Source organism: Odocoileus virginianus, chromosome 18 (genome assembly GCF_023699985.2).
Source record: "Odocoileus virginianus isolate 20LAN1187 ecotype Illinois chromosome 18, Ovbor_1.2, whole genome shotgun sequence".
NCBI classification, from domain to species: Eukaryota; Metazoa; Chordata; class Mammalia; order Artiodactyla; family Cervidae; genus Odocoileus; species Odocoileus virginianus.
This window is the reverse complement of record NC_069691.1, coordinates 57088452-57107344: the sequence shown is the minus strand read 5'-3', so window position 1 is coordinate 57107344 and position 18893 is coordinate 57088452. Positions and strand designations below refer to the sequence as shown.

Sequence of the window (18893 nt, the reverse complement as noted above, 5' to 3'; positions counted from 1 at the left end):
TTGGCATAGTCAATAAAGTAAAAGTAGATGTTTTTCTGGAACTCTTGCTTTTTCGATGATCCAACAGATGTAGGCAACTTGATCTCTAGTTCCTCTGCCTTTTCTAAATCCAGCTTGAGCATTTGGAAGTTCAGGGTTCATGTACTGTTGAAGCCTGGCTTGGAGAATTTTGGGCATTACTTTGCTACCATGTGAGATGAGTGCAATTGTGAGGAATTCATAAGGTACATGTAATTTTGCTTCATGCATTTTCTTTCACTATGTTATTCCTTAGGAGAGACCACAGGTTGGCAAATTATGGGCCAAATCTAGTGCACTGTCTGTTTTGATGGAACACAGCCACTCTCATTAACTTCCAGAATTGTCTATGGCTGCTGTCATGCTTCAGGGAGAGTTGAGTATTTGCAACAGAGCCTATGGGGCCCACAAAGCCAAAAATATTTGCATGCCAGCTCTTTCCAAAAACAGCTTACCAACCCTGAGGATAACTATTAGAGTCACATGTGAACATTTTAAGGCTCTTGTAAACATAAACTAAAAGTTTATGTATCCATGGGCACTTTTCCTAGCATTTGTCTGATGAGACTACTGTTTGTCTGTAACCAGCTATACATATACATTAAATATAAATATACGCAATTTTAGAATTTAATAGGCAATAGTATTGTATCTCTTTTATGCTTTAATTTTTATTTATTTGAGTAGCAGTGAAAATAATTTCCCATTGCTTTTTAAGCACTTTCATCTCCTCCTCTCTCAATTGCTTTCTCTTGGCTATGGCCCATTTTGAAACAGAGATATCCTTTCAAAAGTAAATTAGCAAGGGCTCTATATCAATTTAGAATATCAACTCATTTATTGTTTTCACTTTGAATATGCTTTCTAGGTTTTGGTTTTTTTCCCTTTGAGAACCTATTTTGAAACTTTTGAATTATTTAATCAATATAAAATTTGCTCTGTGAATTATTTCAAAGCTTCTGAGTTTTAAGTTTCTCTAGTATATCATGTTTAGGAAGTATCTTGTTATTTTTTAATAAAAATTATTTTTTAATCCAGGCATCACAACAAGCAAGAAACAAAATTTTATTATGGACTATAGGCCTAAGGATGGAGAAGGCAATGGCACCCCACTCCAGTACTCTTGCCTGGAAACTCCCATGGACGGAGGAGCCTGGTGGGCTGCAGTCCATAGCGTAGCGACGAGTCGGACACAACTGAGCGACTTCACTTTCAGTTTTCACTTTTATGCATTGGAGAAAGAAATGGCAACCCACTCCAGTGTTCTTGCCTGGAGAATCCCAGGGATGGGGTCACACAGAGTCGGACACGACTGAAGTGACTTAGCAGCAGCAGCAGCAGCAGGCCTAAGGAATCCTAAATTGATACTACATTGTTGGCATGTTGCAATTACCTAAAAACAGTCTAGATTTTTTCACAAACTGAAAAGATGAATAAAAGAGAATTTAATAATATACAAAATTCCAGTACCAGAAAAAATACATATATAAGAAAAGGATTCTAAGTCTCAGATAATAACTCCACTTGTTTCAATGAGTCAATATATAAAAAATTCTTCTTCAAAGAATTATAATATCTCCTTGAAGTCAATTTAATGAGATTTTGTCAATAGTTATAAAAAACCTTTTTTTAAATAAAATTTGGGTATCTATTTAAATAATTTTCAACATGATACTGATTTCACATCACAATAAAATGAGCCTAATGAAAAAAAATTTTTTTAATGGAAAAGGATTTATATTTAAATTTATCAAATGTCTTTTCAGTGTGTGCTGAAATCGATTTTTTAAATCTATTTTTACAGATCTATTTTTAAGATCTATTTTCATAAATAGATTTTTTTAGGAAAAATTTTGGGCTTGCAGAAAAATTGCAATGATAGTACAAAGAGTTCCCATAAACCCCACACTCAGTTTCTCAATTATTAATATCTTACATTAGAATTGTATGTTGATTACAATTAATGAACCAATATTAGTACATTATCATTAAAGTCTATATTTTATTTGCTTTCTCTAGTTTTTATCTGATATTGTTTTTGTTTCAGGATCTCATCCAGAATGATGCATTACATTTAGTTGTCAAGTCTCTTTGGCTTTTCTTGGCTATAATAGGTTCTCAGACTTTCCTTGATTTTGATGACTTTGACAGTTTTTTAAAGGAATGTTGATTGGATATTTTATCAGATGCCCCTCTATTAGAATTGGCCTGTTGTTTCTTCTTTTCAGAGTTGGGCTGAGTTTATGGAATATGGGAGGAAGATCATGGAAGTAAATGACCATTTTCATCACATAGTGTCAAGGGTACATACTATCAAATGACGTATCATTGTTGATACTGACCATGAATACCTGCTGGGGTTGTGCTTGTCATGTTTGTTCATTGTCAAGCTACTCTTTTTCCCCCCCTTTCCATATTGTATCTTTAGAAAGAAGTTTCTATGTGCAGTTCACATTGAAGGAATGGGGGGAAAAAGTTAAACTCACAGAAACAGAAAAGTAAAAAAACAGTTGTCAGGGGTTGGAGGATGGGGACATAGAGATTGATAAAAGGGTATAAACTTTCAGTTATGAGACAAGTAAAATTTGAGACTAAGGTAAAACATTGTGACTATGGTTGTTAGTATTAAATTGTATAACTGAAATTTGATAACAGAGTAGAACTTAAATGTTCTCACCAAAATCAGAAAATGATAAATATCCGAGGTGCTGGATATATTAATTAACTACGGGGGGGAGGGGAAATCCTTTCTCTCTCTCTCTCTATGTATATATATACATACATATGTGTGTGTGTAAATATATATGTATATATATAAATAAAATCACCATAATGTACTCTTTAAATATCTTAGTTTAAGATGTCAATTATACCTCAAAAAAGATGAAATTAAAAACTCAAAACATTAAAAAATAAATAAAAAGGAATATGCAGTTATTTTCCTTTTCCTTGAGGATGGAGTACTTACATAAATTATTTGGAATTCTTCTGCGTGGAATATTTTTTTCTACTTCGGCATTTATTTATTTACTCAATCATTTCTTTATATCAGTATGTACTCATGAATATTTATTACACTTTGAGTTATAATCTAACACTTCTATTTATTTTGTAGCTCAAATTGTTTCAGATTTGGCTACTGGGAGCTCTTTCAGTTGGCTCCTGTATTTCTTTGACATACCTCTGTCAACATAGGGCTTTTTGCTTGTTTGTTTTGTTTTTTAGAGAACTTTCTTAATTTCTGGCACAACGAGAAGCTCCAAGTTTATCTTGCATATTTGCTGCCTTAGCAATAGAATCAGCCATTTCTCCAAGGAGCTCCAAGTTCCTTTTAATTAGTTTCCTTTTATTAGAAAGCAAGATCTGATCATTAGACATGGTTATTACTCCTAGGTGCAGTTGCTTCTAGGACCCCTCAGCTGACAGGGCAAGGTAATGCATGTGTATCTACTAAGCTGTATAACACACACATATATAAATATTTCTATATGTAACCCACTGGTATCAAAAGTAACCTAAACATAAGTTCACACGTACATTTCTAACGCTAATCCATTATCCTTTGTATGTTTTAGTTTCGTCTTGTTAATCTGTATGCTCCTACTCCAACAATGGGAAACCTTGCTCCCATCATCTGCCAATTACACCATGCATGTACCAGAACTGTTAACCCAAGATCCTTGTGGAAAACAACTTTATCAAGTAGCATAGAGTGTATATATGCAATATCCTTCATTTCAAGTCTTAAAGATTCCACCCATTCCAGTTATTTGGTCTGTCCACTAACTTTTAATTCTTATTCTACTGCATTTTCTATTAAGACTTACTTCCTGTTCCTGCTTGTTAGTCTTGAAATTGACATGATGGTAAAGAGAACAGGTGGTATCTGTGAGAGATTTTCAAATTTCTTGAGGTCATGAAGTATGTATGTGGACATATTTATAATAAAGCCTTCAGTTCAGTTCAGTTTAGTTGCTCAGTTGTGTCCGACTCTTTGCGACCCCATGAATTGCAGCTGATATTAGATTGCAGATAACAAATAGTATGAAAAATGTTTATGTAGAGTGAATCCTACCAATATGAGTCAAGAAGTAAGGTTGGTTGGAAGTTGTAGGCTTCATAATAAAATATTTCTCTTCCCTTAAATTTGTTGTTATCAGTAAAATGAGTGCAATCTCTCTACCGTTAACTTTCTCAAGGCTATTACTTATATTACATGTTATAATGTAACATGTGGGATTTAGTCTCAGAAATCAGGTAATGCAAATATCAAAACAAATATCACAGACATCTCACGCTAAGTCATATTATGAAATGCTCCACAAAATTCCAATGAACAAACAGTTTGATTATCAGTGAAGTGTCTGGCTTTCCTGAAGTAATCCTCACACTAAAATTGTTAATAAGAGTAATATAACATTATAAATTAACTATATTTCAATAAAAATTTTAAAATGTTAATAAGAAAATGTGAGTATATGTGATTCTGAGATAGCACATTTCAAAATCATTCCCTCAAGTTTCCTATCATCTCATATTGAAATATAAAAATGACACAAAGATAATAATTTAGAAAATGAAAGTGCAAAATCATATCAATTCCTCCTCTACGCACCTCCTTGGATATAACCACAGTGAACACATGAGTTTATTTTTTTTCTATCTATATACCATGACTGGCCTCATGAACCATTCACTAGCCTAAATTTGAAACCACATTGATTCCATCAATGAACTATTACTATTCAATGACTTGTAACAGCTAAAAGCTGATACTTTGTTATAATATCTTTGATCAAATTATCAGTGTGAAGTTTTTCTCAACTTTAATTTATTATCTCAAATCACTCATTAATTCTTGCCTTCTCCCATTCCCACTGACACTGCAAAATTAGCTATAGGTTAAGACCCCAAAATTGTCTCCTGTCCTTCATCATCCCATTCTCTTCCTACTTCATCCTCCTCAGTATTTCCAGTGTAATTTTCCTGCAATACAAACATAATTATGTCTCTTTTACTTAAAAGTCTTTGATATTTGCTATGTTTTACCAAATTCAGTCCAAATTACCTGAGAACCTTTTAAGGCTGTACCATAGCCTTTGGAACCCTAGTTCACATCTTCTCAGCCTCACCTCTGATGTCAGCCTGGATGAAATTGGTATTCTGGCTTTGACTCATCTCAACAGAATCTCATCTTAAATGGACACAATGTGTTTTTTACTTTTTGCTCTAGGACTTCTCCAGTGCCATAGCTGGGAATGGGATTCTACTTGTTTGAGCTCACTCATGGAGCCCCCAAATTTATGAAAGTTAACTCTGAGGGAAATCCTCAATTTCTGAGGGATGAAATCAGCTCTGAGACACTTTGAGCTGGTGTTTCTTAGAGGCCAGAATTAAGCCAGAGGGTCTCAAAGCTGTGATATCAAAAGTACACCTTTCCTGAGACTTTCCCTCCTTCCCTCATTCTCTCTGGGTCCCCATTTGTGCTGTGGGATTATCTCTTGGACAGAGGCTTTGATTTTTGGTAGAATCAAAGCTAAAACATATATTATTAGATTCTCACTGGAGGTAAATTAGGATGAGAAGATGTCAGAAACTGAAGCTTTGGGCAATTTGATATAGCTAAAGCATCAGCAAGGTGTAGGTCAATCATTAGCATTTTCTGGTGTTCACATGCCCAATGATAATGGTGAATGGAAATTTCAGCAACCATGGCCTGAAATTAGCCAAGGGCTGAAGATAGCCAAGGGCTCAATCTGCTTGGGGATGAAGGTAGATATCGTTCCATGGGGATAGAAATGTAGCCAAATAGGTCTTATAACGTCAAGGTCAGTTTCAGCAGTGAAGACTACAGCTTGTTACATTACTCTTTATCTATAAAGTCACTTGTGGAGATTATGGCTGGCCATCACCTTGAAGACTGAGAGGCAGATGGGACTTTTTACAGGGCATAGCTGTATCTGAGTGGTACAGAGGATACAGATGGCTTCCGAATTCCTAACTCACTTGGTCTTAGTCTTATCTCTGATGTCAACACACATTAGTTTGGCTTACCTCATGCTGACATCTTCTTTCAAGTACTGGATGTTCTGTACTTTTGCCTTCAGGTTTTTCCAGTGCCACAGTTGCTTCTGGGAAGCCTTCTGTTCGATCAGGTATGCTGAGTCTGGAAGTATATAGGAATTTATTTAACCCATAGTAGATCTCAACTAATGAGGAAAATGAGCTATAGACAAAAGACATCAATCCTCAGGTACACAGTTCCAAAAGATATTCTACAACTTCTTTAGACGATTCCATGCAGGTTTGAGTGCCAGTTGCTTGCAATAGTGATTTGAATAATGCATCTATGTTTGCTTTTTGCACTGTTCCTCACTCCTGCTCCCTATATACATGTTTTTACCTGAGGCACTACCTTTGGGAAAACTCAGGCTAAAAAAAAGTCCTTAAATCCCAATATGGCTCTATCGTCTATTTTCTATCCTTCCTGAAGACCTAAACATCTTGACAGGATAGCATAACCTGTGTGTTTCCTTTTTTGATCTAAGAAATAGATCAAATGGACATCAATTATTTTTTTCTTTAAAGAAGTAGCTGTATGTTTGGTTTGGGGAAATACAATGCATTATTTTTAATATTTGCTATTTCCTGGAATCTAAATCATGGAATATACTATAAACAACATTTACAGGTAAAGAAACTGAGGATCAGATCTGAAGAGTGATTGATCAAGGATACTATGGTACTGCAACCAGTTTTTCCTTTCATGTTTTGGCTCTCTTAATAATATTAGATTGTTTCATCAATTATTAAGTGAATCCTCAAGTCAGACTTACCCCAGAGTCACCTGATCCTTATTAACTATCTTTTTTGTCAGTTGTACAAACTTGTCATTTCATTCTGGTAACCAAAGCTCTTATAATTCACAAAAGATTTGGGAAGCAGATACCACTGAGTTCAGCCTTTCACTGACATTCCTTCTACAAAGGCCCAACTAAACATTGGATCAGGTCAGTTCAGTTCAGTTGCTCGACTGTGTCTGACTCTTTGTGACCCCATGGACTGCAGCATGCCAGGCCTCCCTGTCCATCACCAATTCCTGGAGTTTACACAAACTCATGTCCGTTGAGTCAGTGATGCCATCCAACTATCTCATCCTCTGTTGTCCCCTTCTCCTCCCAGCTTCAATCTTTCCCAGCATCAGGGTCTATTCAAATGAGTCCTTTGCATCACGTAGCCAAAGTATTGGAGTTTCAGCTTCAGCATCAGTCCTTCCAATGAATATTCAGGACCTATTGCCTTTAGGATGGACTGGTTGGATCTCCTTGCAGTCCAAGGGACTCTCAAGAGTCTTCTCCAACACCACAGTTCAAAAGCATTAATTCTTTGGCACTCAGCTTTCTTTCTAGTCCAACTCTCACATCCATACATGACTACTGGAAAAACCACAGCTTTGACTAGATGAACCTTTGTTAGCAAAGCAAGGTCTCTGCTTTTTAATATGCCATCTAGGTTGGATATAACTTTTCTTCCAAGGAGCAAGTGTCTTTTAATTTCATGGCTGTAGTCACCATCTGCAGTAATTTTGGAGCCCCCCAAAATAAAGTCTGTCACTGTTTTCACTGTTTCCCCATCTATTAGCCATGAAGTGATGGGACCAGATGCCATGATTGTAGTTTTCTGAATGTTGAGTTTTAAGCCAACTTTTTCACTTTCCTCTAAAAGCAACAGTTAGAACTGGACATGGAACAACAGACTGGTTCCAAATCGGGAAAGGAGTATGTCAAGGCTGTATATTGTCACCTTGTTTATTTAACTTATATGCAGAGTACATCATGAGAAATACTGGGATGGATGAAGCACAAGCTGGAATTAAGATTTCTGGGAGAGAGAGCAATAACCTCAGCTATGCAGATCACACCACACTTATGTCAGAAAGTGAAGAATTAATGAGTCTCTTGATGAAATCACAGAAACACTGGATAGTACCAAGTACTCTCCCCTAGGAGCTCTGGCCTAGATAGTGGAAGATGGTAGCTGGTAGAAGCTGTGGCAATTTACCCACAGCTCCTGCTCCTCCAGATCACCTACTGGGTGATCCCCCAGTAGGATCAACCCTCCCCTGAAGTCTAGCTCTCTCAATTGACCCTATAAATTTATATAGGTATTGGGTTGACCCAAAAATTTGTTTGGGTTTTTCCATAGGATGTTGGATTTTCAATCCAATATATACAGTATAGGTAGATGCAGGAATCATCTACACGAGATCTTTTTCATTCTAATAGTTTGTGTGTCTTGTAATGATCTGCTTGTGGGTAAGGATTGAATGTTTAAAGTTTTGACTCTTTAGAACCTAGCAGAGTGCTTCAGGACTTAGTAATCAATCAGTTAATTCTGTTAGACAAAGGAAATTCCTCAAATCATGAACTTTATATCAACATCATCAAAGTTATAATGATAAGCTAGCTCATTCTAGGCATGTTCTGGGTAGTGACACTAAGGGAGTAATTTTAAAACTTGGAATAAACATAATACAATTATACATTATGGTTACAATGATGTATGTATATGTAATTAGGAGCAAGAACAAAAAGTTAAAATAGGCTGTTCTAGTGCAGTAAGGTTAATGAATAATTTTTTATTTCTTTGGCTTTTTAAAAACACTATTTTCAAAGGATAGTGGAATAAATACAAGGTTGGAGGAAGAAAACTTGGAAAAAAATGATAGAAGAGTATGACAATAACTAAAAAGCTATAATAAAGAGAGTTAGAAATCAAGTGGTTTCTGGCTTACAGAATCTGAAAAGAGCCTTGTTGGTTGGTCTATGAAGGTTGGTTGATCTATGAAGGATGATGACCATCTCCATTAAGGGACCAAGTTAGAGGCATAGGCTTAGGTTATAGCGTGAGGGATTTAGATAAGAGAAAAGGGAAAATTTTCAGACAGTGAGATTTGATAGACACTGGAATGTGTAACTGGGGAAGCTTGTGGAATTTCCTTCTCTAGAGGTTTTTTAAAAATAGAACAGCATCTCATCTGCCTGAAGGATGGACTCTGTTTGACCTTTCAGAGTATCCACTGAACCCAGAAGGTACACACACCTTAGAGAAGAACGTGAGCTTGAATTATCCTGGGTAGCTTGGAAAATAAAAATAGGGTGAATAAATTTCATGTTTAATTTGATTTATATATATCATATACGTAAATTACAATAGCTATAGTTCTTTCTTTTCCTGTCAGTTGGATATTTCAATTTTTAAGGCCTGGAGTTTAGAGCTTAAGAAAAAATACTGGAGGGAGGGAAGGAAGAACTCATCTTACTTTAGAGCCTATTTTTATAGGGAATAGTTAACGAGAAAAAAAGCATTTTGGATATTTTGATTTTGAGTTCACTCCCTATTTTAAATAATTTTTTGAAAAAACATCAACCTTTCTGTTGGCTTAAATATTTTTAGTGTAAAATTTAAAAATATAACTTAGTCTACATTCTGTTAGTGATTTTGGCAGAACTAGTATTCCAAACTGGAAGAGGTTCTCTGTATTTAATTTCCTCTCCGGAAGTTTACCTTCAGAAGTCCAAGTGTGAGGTCAAGTCTTGGGTTGCCGGAAATGTAATGTCCTTTACTGTCTGAGCACCCAGACAGCACTTAATGAAACATCCTACTTTGTGGACATTGGTAAGGATTAAAGTGCTTTAACTATTTCCTCTTATTTTGTGATTTCTATATTCAGCCTTCTAAGATTCAAATATAGTTATATGTAAGTAAGAGCTATATTCTTACTTATGTTCTCTATATTCAGCTATAACTGCAGATTTCTAGTTACAGGTGACATTCCTCTTTTCCTTCCTAAAAACCAAAATGTTCTGCAGGTCAAAAGGAATGTAAGTTGTAGAACTCATTATCTACCTCAAGCAAAAACAATTCCAGGGTATTCTAAACCTGATTTCTTTCCACCTCTGTTTTGTTGACCTGAGGACACTTAGAGTTTAAAGCAGTGAACCATTTTCTCGTATTCACAGAGCTCTTCATATTTGTCAGACGGCTTACTCTGTTAATATCTAATCTGATTGTAATAAGAACTTCATGAATGTCACGATCTTATAGATAAGAAGATAGAATCTCAATAAGAAGATGTCACTTGCCCAAGATCACAAAACTTGCAAATATAGAGTCGAAACACTTCTGATTTCAAAGCCTGTGTCTTTTCCATTGTCTGTGAAAAAAATCTTTGCTTTCCTGGGGTTTTATTTTTTCACCGTTGATGAGCTCTTTCCCTCTGATTTATTCTGAACCAAATTATACTGAGACCATTACATAATGTTATTATTACCAAATAGAAAATCATTCTATCATTCTCATGGAATAAAATCAAAGGTTTAAAAATTTTTTTTTGCCAGTCCACATATAAGTCATGTAAATTCTGATGGAGATTACAACCTGTTCTAATTCATACTAGCTATTGCTTATTAAGCAACATTTGCTTTTATTACAGAACTTACTTTATTATGTCAGTCTCTAACAGTGTTGAACACAATTTCTACACCCCCAGCTCTCTGTCCTGGGTGTCTTCAGGGTACACTGGCTTTATTTCCTTCTCTAACATTTCGGAAGTTTGTTTAATACTGACTCAGAGGAAGCATTCTAGCTGAGTCCTCACATGGTGGTGTTTACAGCTCCGGAGTGCACATAATAGATAAGCTACTGATTTCCACAAGACCCCCCGCACTTCCTGGGTGTGTGGGTGTGTGTGCTTGCGCCTGTGAATTAAGATTGTGCAATCTCCCGGGTAGCTGCATCAAGTTGCAAAGTCATTTCACATCTCTTCAACATTTCTCTAGCAAGCCTAATTTCATAAACCAAAAACCATTGTATTTCATAGGAGGTGTGCTGGTAACTGATAATTAACACTGCAAACCCCATGAGTTTACAACAAGATCAAACCTGATATTGAGGCAAGGAGTAGAGAAATTTGCCTAAGGAAATATTGTGAAATTAAGTTGCAAATGGCCATAGATGAACAATGTTCCATCTGCGGGATTTCTTTCCTTGATCATAATTATAACCAATACTTATAGGGAGCCAAGTTATATGGCAAGAACTTTGTTAGGTCAGTATCATTTTATTTAATTCTAATGCTTACCCTGAAAGACAAATATAGCTAAAGCAAATTTATGGAAGATGACCAGAGAATTCAAATAAAGTATCCTATGTTGCCCTGATCTCTCTTTGGTTCCTTTTTTGATGTTACTCTGGATGAGGTTTAATTGTAGGTTACATAAGGTATAGTAGAATTTATTAGAAGAACTGCCTCTGTATATTAAGGGGTTTGGGCTAAAGATGTTTGGGAAATGATGGTAGTGGGCTGAGAATAGATCCATCAAACTCTTGAATACTTCAGAGAAGGTGGATCTAAGGCAGAAAAGCCACATAGAACTCAGACCATTGTCATGTGGAGATAGACAACACATACATGGCTGTGCATATAACCTGTCTTGGGCATAGTTCTAAAGTGATTAAATCCATCATGAACAAGTCCCAAACATTAAAAATCCAGAAACAGATTTCTTTTAACCAATAACTGAGAAACCTTTATTATCTCAAGATTGTGCTTACCAAATTTAGGCATTCTCTGTGACTCTTAGTTTTAAAAGCCATCATAATTTTTTCCCTTTGTTTTCTCTTTCCAGCAGCTGCTGCTACTTCTGAATTATGAGGCTTGTCATATTTCTCTTCTTCAGTGGATAGCTTTATTTCTGCAAAGTGCATAGCATGAAGCTGTAGACTGCAAGCACTGAAAGACCTAAATGAACGTGTAAGAATGACCACAAGGCACCAGGCGTGGGTGTATTTATCCGTTTGTCTCATTACTAAGAGGTTTTAGTTCCAAAAAATATCCGGAAGGATTTAGTTTTGGGGAAGTGGGGAGGGAGAAGGAGTGGAGTAAGATTTTTAAATTTTTAAACAATTTATTTGAGCTTCCTATTGATATATTCTATTTTCTTTATGTCAGAATCAGAATTTTTTAAGGGACTCTTAAAGATTTTCAAACCAGTGTAAACAGGCATTAGAGAGTTGATTTTGGAAGTTTTTAGTATGTTAACAAAAAGGCATTTTATTTCAAAGATAATTGGAAATTGCAAAGTTTAAATACAAGTTATTAAAACAACAATTAAGACATTTTGTGGCCCAGAAACACGCTGATCTTGGTGGCACATGCTCTGCTCCATTTGCAAGCTGATTCGTTTACATATGGCTAGCCAAAAAGTTTGCTTTACATTGCATCATACAGAAAAACCCGAACAAACTTTTTGGCTTACTCAATAGTTCTAGCTGATATTTTCCGTGCCAAGGAGGTCATGTGTTTCTCATTGATAGAGGAAAAATGAAGCCACTTTCTCTCTTTGCAGAGCCAGCGTAAGACAGTGGTAAAAATATTCAGTTCTAGAGTCAGACTGCTGGGGTTAAAATCAAAGCTCTGCCTCTATCAAATTCTGGGGCCTTGGCAAGTTAGTTAACCTCTCTGTGCTGCTGTTTTATTTGTATTATTAAAACAGGGAAGATAATAAAATGACCTATTGTGCAGGGTTATTATGAAGATTAAAATGAAAAAGTCATGATAAGCATTTGACACATGAGATCAATATATGTAATTCTTCAAAATTTACATATAGTCATATTCACCTTTTTCCGGTGTACAGTCTTATGAATTTTAATACATGCATATTATAATCACCAACACAACAGGAAGCAGAATAATTTCAATACCCAAAGAATTCACTTATGCTGCCTCCTTCTAGTCAGATGCTGGTGACACTCCCCTTTCTCCTCCAGATCCTAACCCCTGGCTACAACTGATGTGTCTTATGTCCCTGTGGTTTTGCCCTTTCTCAAAATGTCATATATATGGGATCATACTGTATGTGACCTTTTGAGACTGAAAATTTTCATTTAGCATGATGCCTTTGTGGTACAATCTGATTTATACAGAATCTTATCTGAAGGGCTGACTTCATGGAAAAGGATTAGGTGAGAAGTTTTGCGTTTTTTTTTAAAGGTTTTTAAAGGATCATTAAAGGGAACAAAAGCTCAGATTAATCTTATCCAAAAGGAGAGTTTGGCTTAGTAAGAGAAAGGAAATTTTCAGAGTTATCAAAATAGGATACACCTTTAAGAAGAAATTCTTTCCCTGCTATTAGGGTCTAGAGACCTAAGTCAAAAAGCCATTTGGAAGGCCTGGTATAGAAATATATGAGTCAAATATGAATTAATTGAGAGGAAAGTGTGTTTGTGTATGGAGGCTTGGAATGGGGTAAGGTGTTGGAAGGTAACAAACAATTCCAGATAATCAGTGAATGTAATCATACTAGCTCTGTATCTTACAGGTGCAAATTAACTATTGTTTGGTACAGAGGGGACTTGGACCTTAATTACTTCCATGGCTGACCTGTATAACTGGGCAGGTTAGGTAGCTGCTATTATGAAACAGAGAAGTAATCTTAACCAGGATTGGAAGAGAGAATGCAGTGGGGTGGGTGGGGGAAATAGCAAGACTGAAGGAAGGGAAAGAACTCAAATGGAGGCTGAACAGATAAAGCTGCAACTGGTGAGGCTGGAGTTGTAGATCAATGTAGGTCAATGTCAACTGGTGCCAGGGGCAGCAATTATCATATGCTACAACTATCATGTGTCTTCTAATTTACACAGACACACATACACGTATTATGCATATGAATGTGTTTTTAATTTGATCTATCTTTATTCTGTAAATCAGCTAACTTGCTCCTAGAAAATGTAATGTTAACCATATTAACCTCAGTTTTCTGGGCATATACCAGGGTCATTTATTTGCTATTTAATTTAATCCTTGAGTCAAGACTCTGTGGGAGATATAACTTTTTCCATTTGATAGATGAGGAAATTGAGGTTCTGAGATGTGAAGTGACTTACCCAGAGAAACAGAGACAGTGAATGAAGGCAGAGTCAGATTTTGTTGTGTCTATTTAGAGCTTTGCCTTTGCTGGGCTTTTTCTTTACTCTGGTTTCACATGATGAGAGTGTTTGGACTTGGAATCTATTTGAAAATCCATGATCTATTTTTAAATATGAGGTGACAAAATATCTTATATTTTAAAGTGTATTCTATAATGACACTTTCTCTTTGAATGTTCGTTGTTATTTTTTAGTGGTGATGATACCTTTCATCCACAGTTACCAATTGAGCTTAGTAAGACGTTTAGGAAAGGAACCATAAACTATGAAAAAGTCTGAGAATCAGAAGACCTAAGTTGAAACTCCAGTTCTATTCCTTATAACTGCCTGAGCTCCTCAGCTTTGTGTCCTTTGGTGAATTTAAAGTGATAATACATAGAGGATCCTGCTGTGATTTATGTCGGAGAGTGTTTTGCCTATGTTCTCCTCTAGGAGTTTGATAGTTTCTGGTCTTACATTTAGATCTTTAATCCATTTTGAGTTTATTTTTGTGTATGGTGTTAGAAAGTGTTCTAGTTTCATTCTTTTACAGGTGGTTGACCAGTTTTCCCAGCACCACTTGTTAAAGAGGTTATCTTTTTTCCATTGTATATCCTTGCCTCCTTTGTCGAAGATAAGGTGACCATAGGTTCGTGGACTTATCTCTGGGCTTTCTATTCTGTTCCATTGATCTATATTTCTGTCTTTGTGCCAGTACCATACTGTCTTGATGACTGTGGCTTTGTAGTAGAGTCTGAAGTCAGGCAGATTGATTCCTCCAGTTCCATTCTTCTTTCTCAGGATTACTTTGGCTATTCGAGGTTTTTTGTATTTCCATACAAATTGTGAGATTATTTGTTCTAGTTCTGTGAAAAATACTGTTGGTAGTTTGATAGGGATTGCATTGAATCTATAGATTACTTTGGGTAGTATAGCCATTTTGACAATATTGATTCTTCCAATCCATGAACATGGTATATTTCTCCATCTATTTGTGTCCTCTTTGATTTCTTTCATCAGTGTTTTATAGTTTTCTATGTATAGGTCTTTTGTTTCTTTAGGTAGATATACTCCTAAGTATTTTATTCTTTTTGTTGCAATGGTGAATGGTATTGTTTCCTTAATTTCTCTTTCTGTTTTCTCATTGTTAGTGTATAGGAATGCAAGAGATTTCTGTGTGTTAATTTTATATCCTGCAACTTGACTGTATTCGTTGATTAGCTCTAGTAATTTTCTGGTAGAGTCTTTAGGGTTTTCTATGTAGAGGATCATAAAAGCAAAAATAAACAAATGGGACCTAATGAAACTTAAAAGCTTTTGCACAACAAAGGAAACTATAAGCAAGGTGAAAAGACAGCCCTCAGATTGGGAGAAAATAATAGCAAATGAAGCAACAGACAAAGGATTAATCTCAAAAATATACAAGCAACTCCTCCAGCTCAACTCCAGAAAAATAAATGACCCAATCAAAAAATGGGCCAAAGAACTCAACAGACATTTCTCCAAGGAAGACATACAGATGGCTAACAAACACATGAAAAGATGCTCAACATCACTCATTATCAGAGAAATGCAAATCAAAACCACAATGAGGTACCATTATACGCCAGTCAGGATGGCTGCTATCCAAAAATCTACAAGCAATAAATGCTGGAGAGGGTGTGGAGAAAAGGGAACCCTCTTACACTGTTGGTGGGAATGCAAATTAGTACAGCCACTATGGAAAACAGTGTGGAGATTTCTTAAAAAGCTGGAAATAGAACTGCCATATGACCCAGCAATCCCACTTCTGGGCATACACACCAAGGAAACCAGATCTGAAAGAGACACATGCACCCCAATGTTCATCGCAGCACTGTTTATAATAGCCAGGACATGGAAGCAACCCAGATGCCCATCAGCAGACGAATGGATGAGGAAGCTGTGGTACATATACACCATGGAATATTACTCAGCCATTAAAAAGAATTCATTTGAATCACTTCTAATGAGATGGATGAAACTGGAGCCCATTATACAGAGCAAAGTAAGCCAGAAAGATAAAGACCATTACAGTATACTAACACATATATATGGACTTTAGAAAGATGGTAACGATAACCCTATATGCAAAACAGAAAAAGAGACTCAGATGTATGGAACAGACTTGTGGACTCTGGGAGAAGGCGAGGGTGGGATGTTTCAGGAGAACAGCATTGAAACATGTGTATTATCTAGGGTGAAACGGATAACCAGCTCAGGTTGGGTACATGAGACAAGTGCTCGGGCCTGGTGCACTGGGAAGACCCAGAGGGATCGGGTGGAGAGGGAGGTGGGAGGGGGGACTGGGATGGGGAATACATGTAAATCCATGGCTAATTCATATCAATGTATAACAAAAACTACTGTAATGATGTAAAGTAATTAGCCTCCAACTAATAAAAATTAAAAAAAAAAAAAAAAAAGTGATAATACAGAGATTCCCTGGTGGTTCAGTGGTGAAGAATCCACCTGCCAATGCAGGAGACACAGGTTCAATCCCTGTTCTGAGAAGACCCCACATGCCTCAGAGAAACTAAGGCTGTGTACCACACCTATTGAGACTGTGCTCTAGAACCTGGGGGCCACAACTACCGAGCCCATGTGCCACAACTAGAGAGAAGCAGGCTGCCCTAGAGTCTGTGTTCTGCAACAAGAGAAGCCACTACAATAAGTCTGCACACCACAACTAGAGAGTTGCCCCTGCTTGCCACAACTAAAGAAAAGCTGGCACAGCACTGAAGACCCAGCACAACCCAAAGTAACTAAATAAGAACTTTTAAATCATGATAATACCAATTTCCCAGGGTTATTATCTGATTTAAATGGGGAAAGGTATGGGCAAATGCATAGCTATGCTTATCACATGGTAGGCATTTAATAGAATTTTGAGAAATTAGATGAAAATATAAAGGACTTCTAATTTCAAGACTTAAAGCATAAGAATAAAAGATTTATTTACTTGAGTTATAGTCAATTTGGGGCTCTGGTCTATGCTTGGTGATTGTAGAGTAGACTATACACAGCTATTTTGTTTATATTCAACTAAATATTATGCATATAAGTATAAATCTACTATAGTTGGATCAACAAGGTATACACTGAATGAATTAAATTTAAACATGGGATGGTATATAGATTTTCATGATAGTTCACACCTAAAGATATATAAACTTTACACCAATCTTCTCTCCTTTTAATTGTGCTCATATTGAAATTAATAAATACCTCGGGAGATTTCATTACTAAAAGTGAAAAAAGCCAAGCTGGGCTGAGAATTTAATTGTACTGCTATAGAACAGTAGATATGCTTTTCCCTTAAACCTCTTCTCTCGGATTTGAAAGATATGTAAATATGAGTAGTCAAGAAATCTATGTTCCACTAGAATTCAATGCTCATAAATTTTACTGGCAGTAACTGTATGAGGCTGTATTATTCACTTTAAGATTGGCATTTTCTGCTGGAGAGAGTGTGGAGAAAAGGGAACCCTCTTACACTGTTGGTGGGAATGCAAACTAGTACAGCCACTATGGAGAACAGTGTGGAGATTCCTTAAAAAGCTGGAAATAGAACTGCCATAAGACCCAGCAATCCCACTCCTTGGAATACACACCAAGGAAACCAGATATGAAAGAGACATGTGCACCCCAGTGTTCATCGCAGCACTGTTTATAATAGCCAGGACATGGAAGCAACCTAGATGCCTATCAGCAGATGAATGGATAAGGAAGCTGTGGTACATATATACCATGGAATATTACTCAGCCATTAAAAAGAATTCATTTGAATCAGTTCTAATGAGATGGATGAAACTGGAGCCCATTATACAGAGTGAAGTAAGCCAGAAAGATAAAGACCAATACAGTATACTAACGCATATATATGGAATTTAGAAAGATGGTAATGATAAACCTATATGCAAGACAGAAAAAGAGACACAGATGTATAGAACAGACTTTTGGACTCTGTGGGAGAAGGCGAGGGTGGGATGATCTGAGAGAACAGCACTGAAACATGTACATTATCAAGTGTGAAACAGATCACCAGCCCAGGTTGGATGCATGAGACAAGTGCTCAGGGCTGGTGCACTGGGAAGACCCAGAGGGATGGGATGGGGAGGGAGGTGGGAGGGGGGATCGGGAGGGGGAACACATGTAACTCCATGGCTGATTCATGTCAATGTATGGCAAAACCCACTACAATATTGTAAAGTAATTAGCCTCCAACTAATAAAAATAATTGGGTCAAAAAAAAAAAAAAAAGACTAGCATTTTCCACCTTTCTAGTAGCACTTTTTATGCTATTCATTTGAAGTTCAGTTCTACTCACCAGGTATATTTATTGAAAGCTTGCTCCTACTCGCGTTCTACATGCTAGAACTTGTTGACAGCAGGGAGGAAGCCAGGCACAGCAGGCGAGGACAGAAGTTTGGGAAGCCAGCTAGGAATCAGCGCCCGGCTGGGAGAAAGAGAAGACAGCCGGCCTGGGTAAAACTGGGGATTGATGATTACGAGAGCAGGGCTGTCAGCGGCAGGTAGCCACAAAGTTAACGCTGGAGGAGGGAGGGCAAGCCCTCCGAAGTACTGCCGGCAACCTGGCTGCTTCCCCAAGTCCCAGCTGTGCGTCACCCCTCCTTCCTGAACTGAGGCAAGGGCTGTGGGTCTCTCCATCTTTTTAAAGACGCAGACCACAGCTTCCGATACCAAAGAGAGTTTATACAGAGCTCGCTTGTTGAAAGTATTTTTAAAGATCATTTTAAGCACAGTATCTGACTTATTTGTTTACTGCTGTGGTGGGGATTTTTTTCCTCTTCTACTTAGAATGCCTCAATATACAGGTGAAGCCAAGTCTGTAGGTAGTTGCCAAGAGGCACAAAGTAATGAAG

The 18893-nt window shown here is 36.8% G+C and overlaps 1 long non-coding RNA gene across 1 annotated transcript; it reads right to left on the bottom strand.

The window, feature by feature from the left end:
* Window positions 1-4827: 4827 nt before the first annotated feature.
* On the bottom strand, window positions 4828-18642 carry LOC139039534 (uncharacterized). The gene is made up of 3 exons (XR_011492878.1): window positions 18338-18642; window positions 6073-6184; window positions 4828-5004 (listed from the first exon to the last, which is right to left on the bottom strand). It is a non-coding gene; the product is annotated as an uncharacterized lncRNA (long non-coding RNA).
* Window positions 18643-18893: the final 251 nt, after the last annotated feature.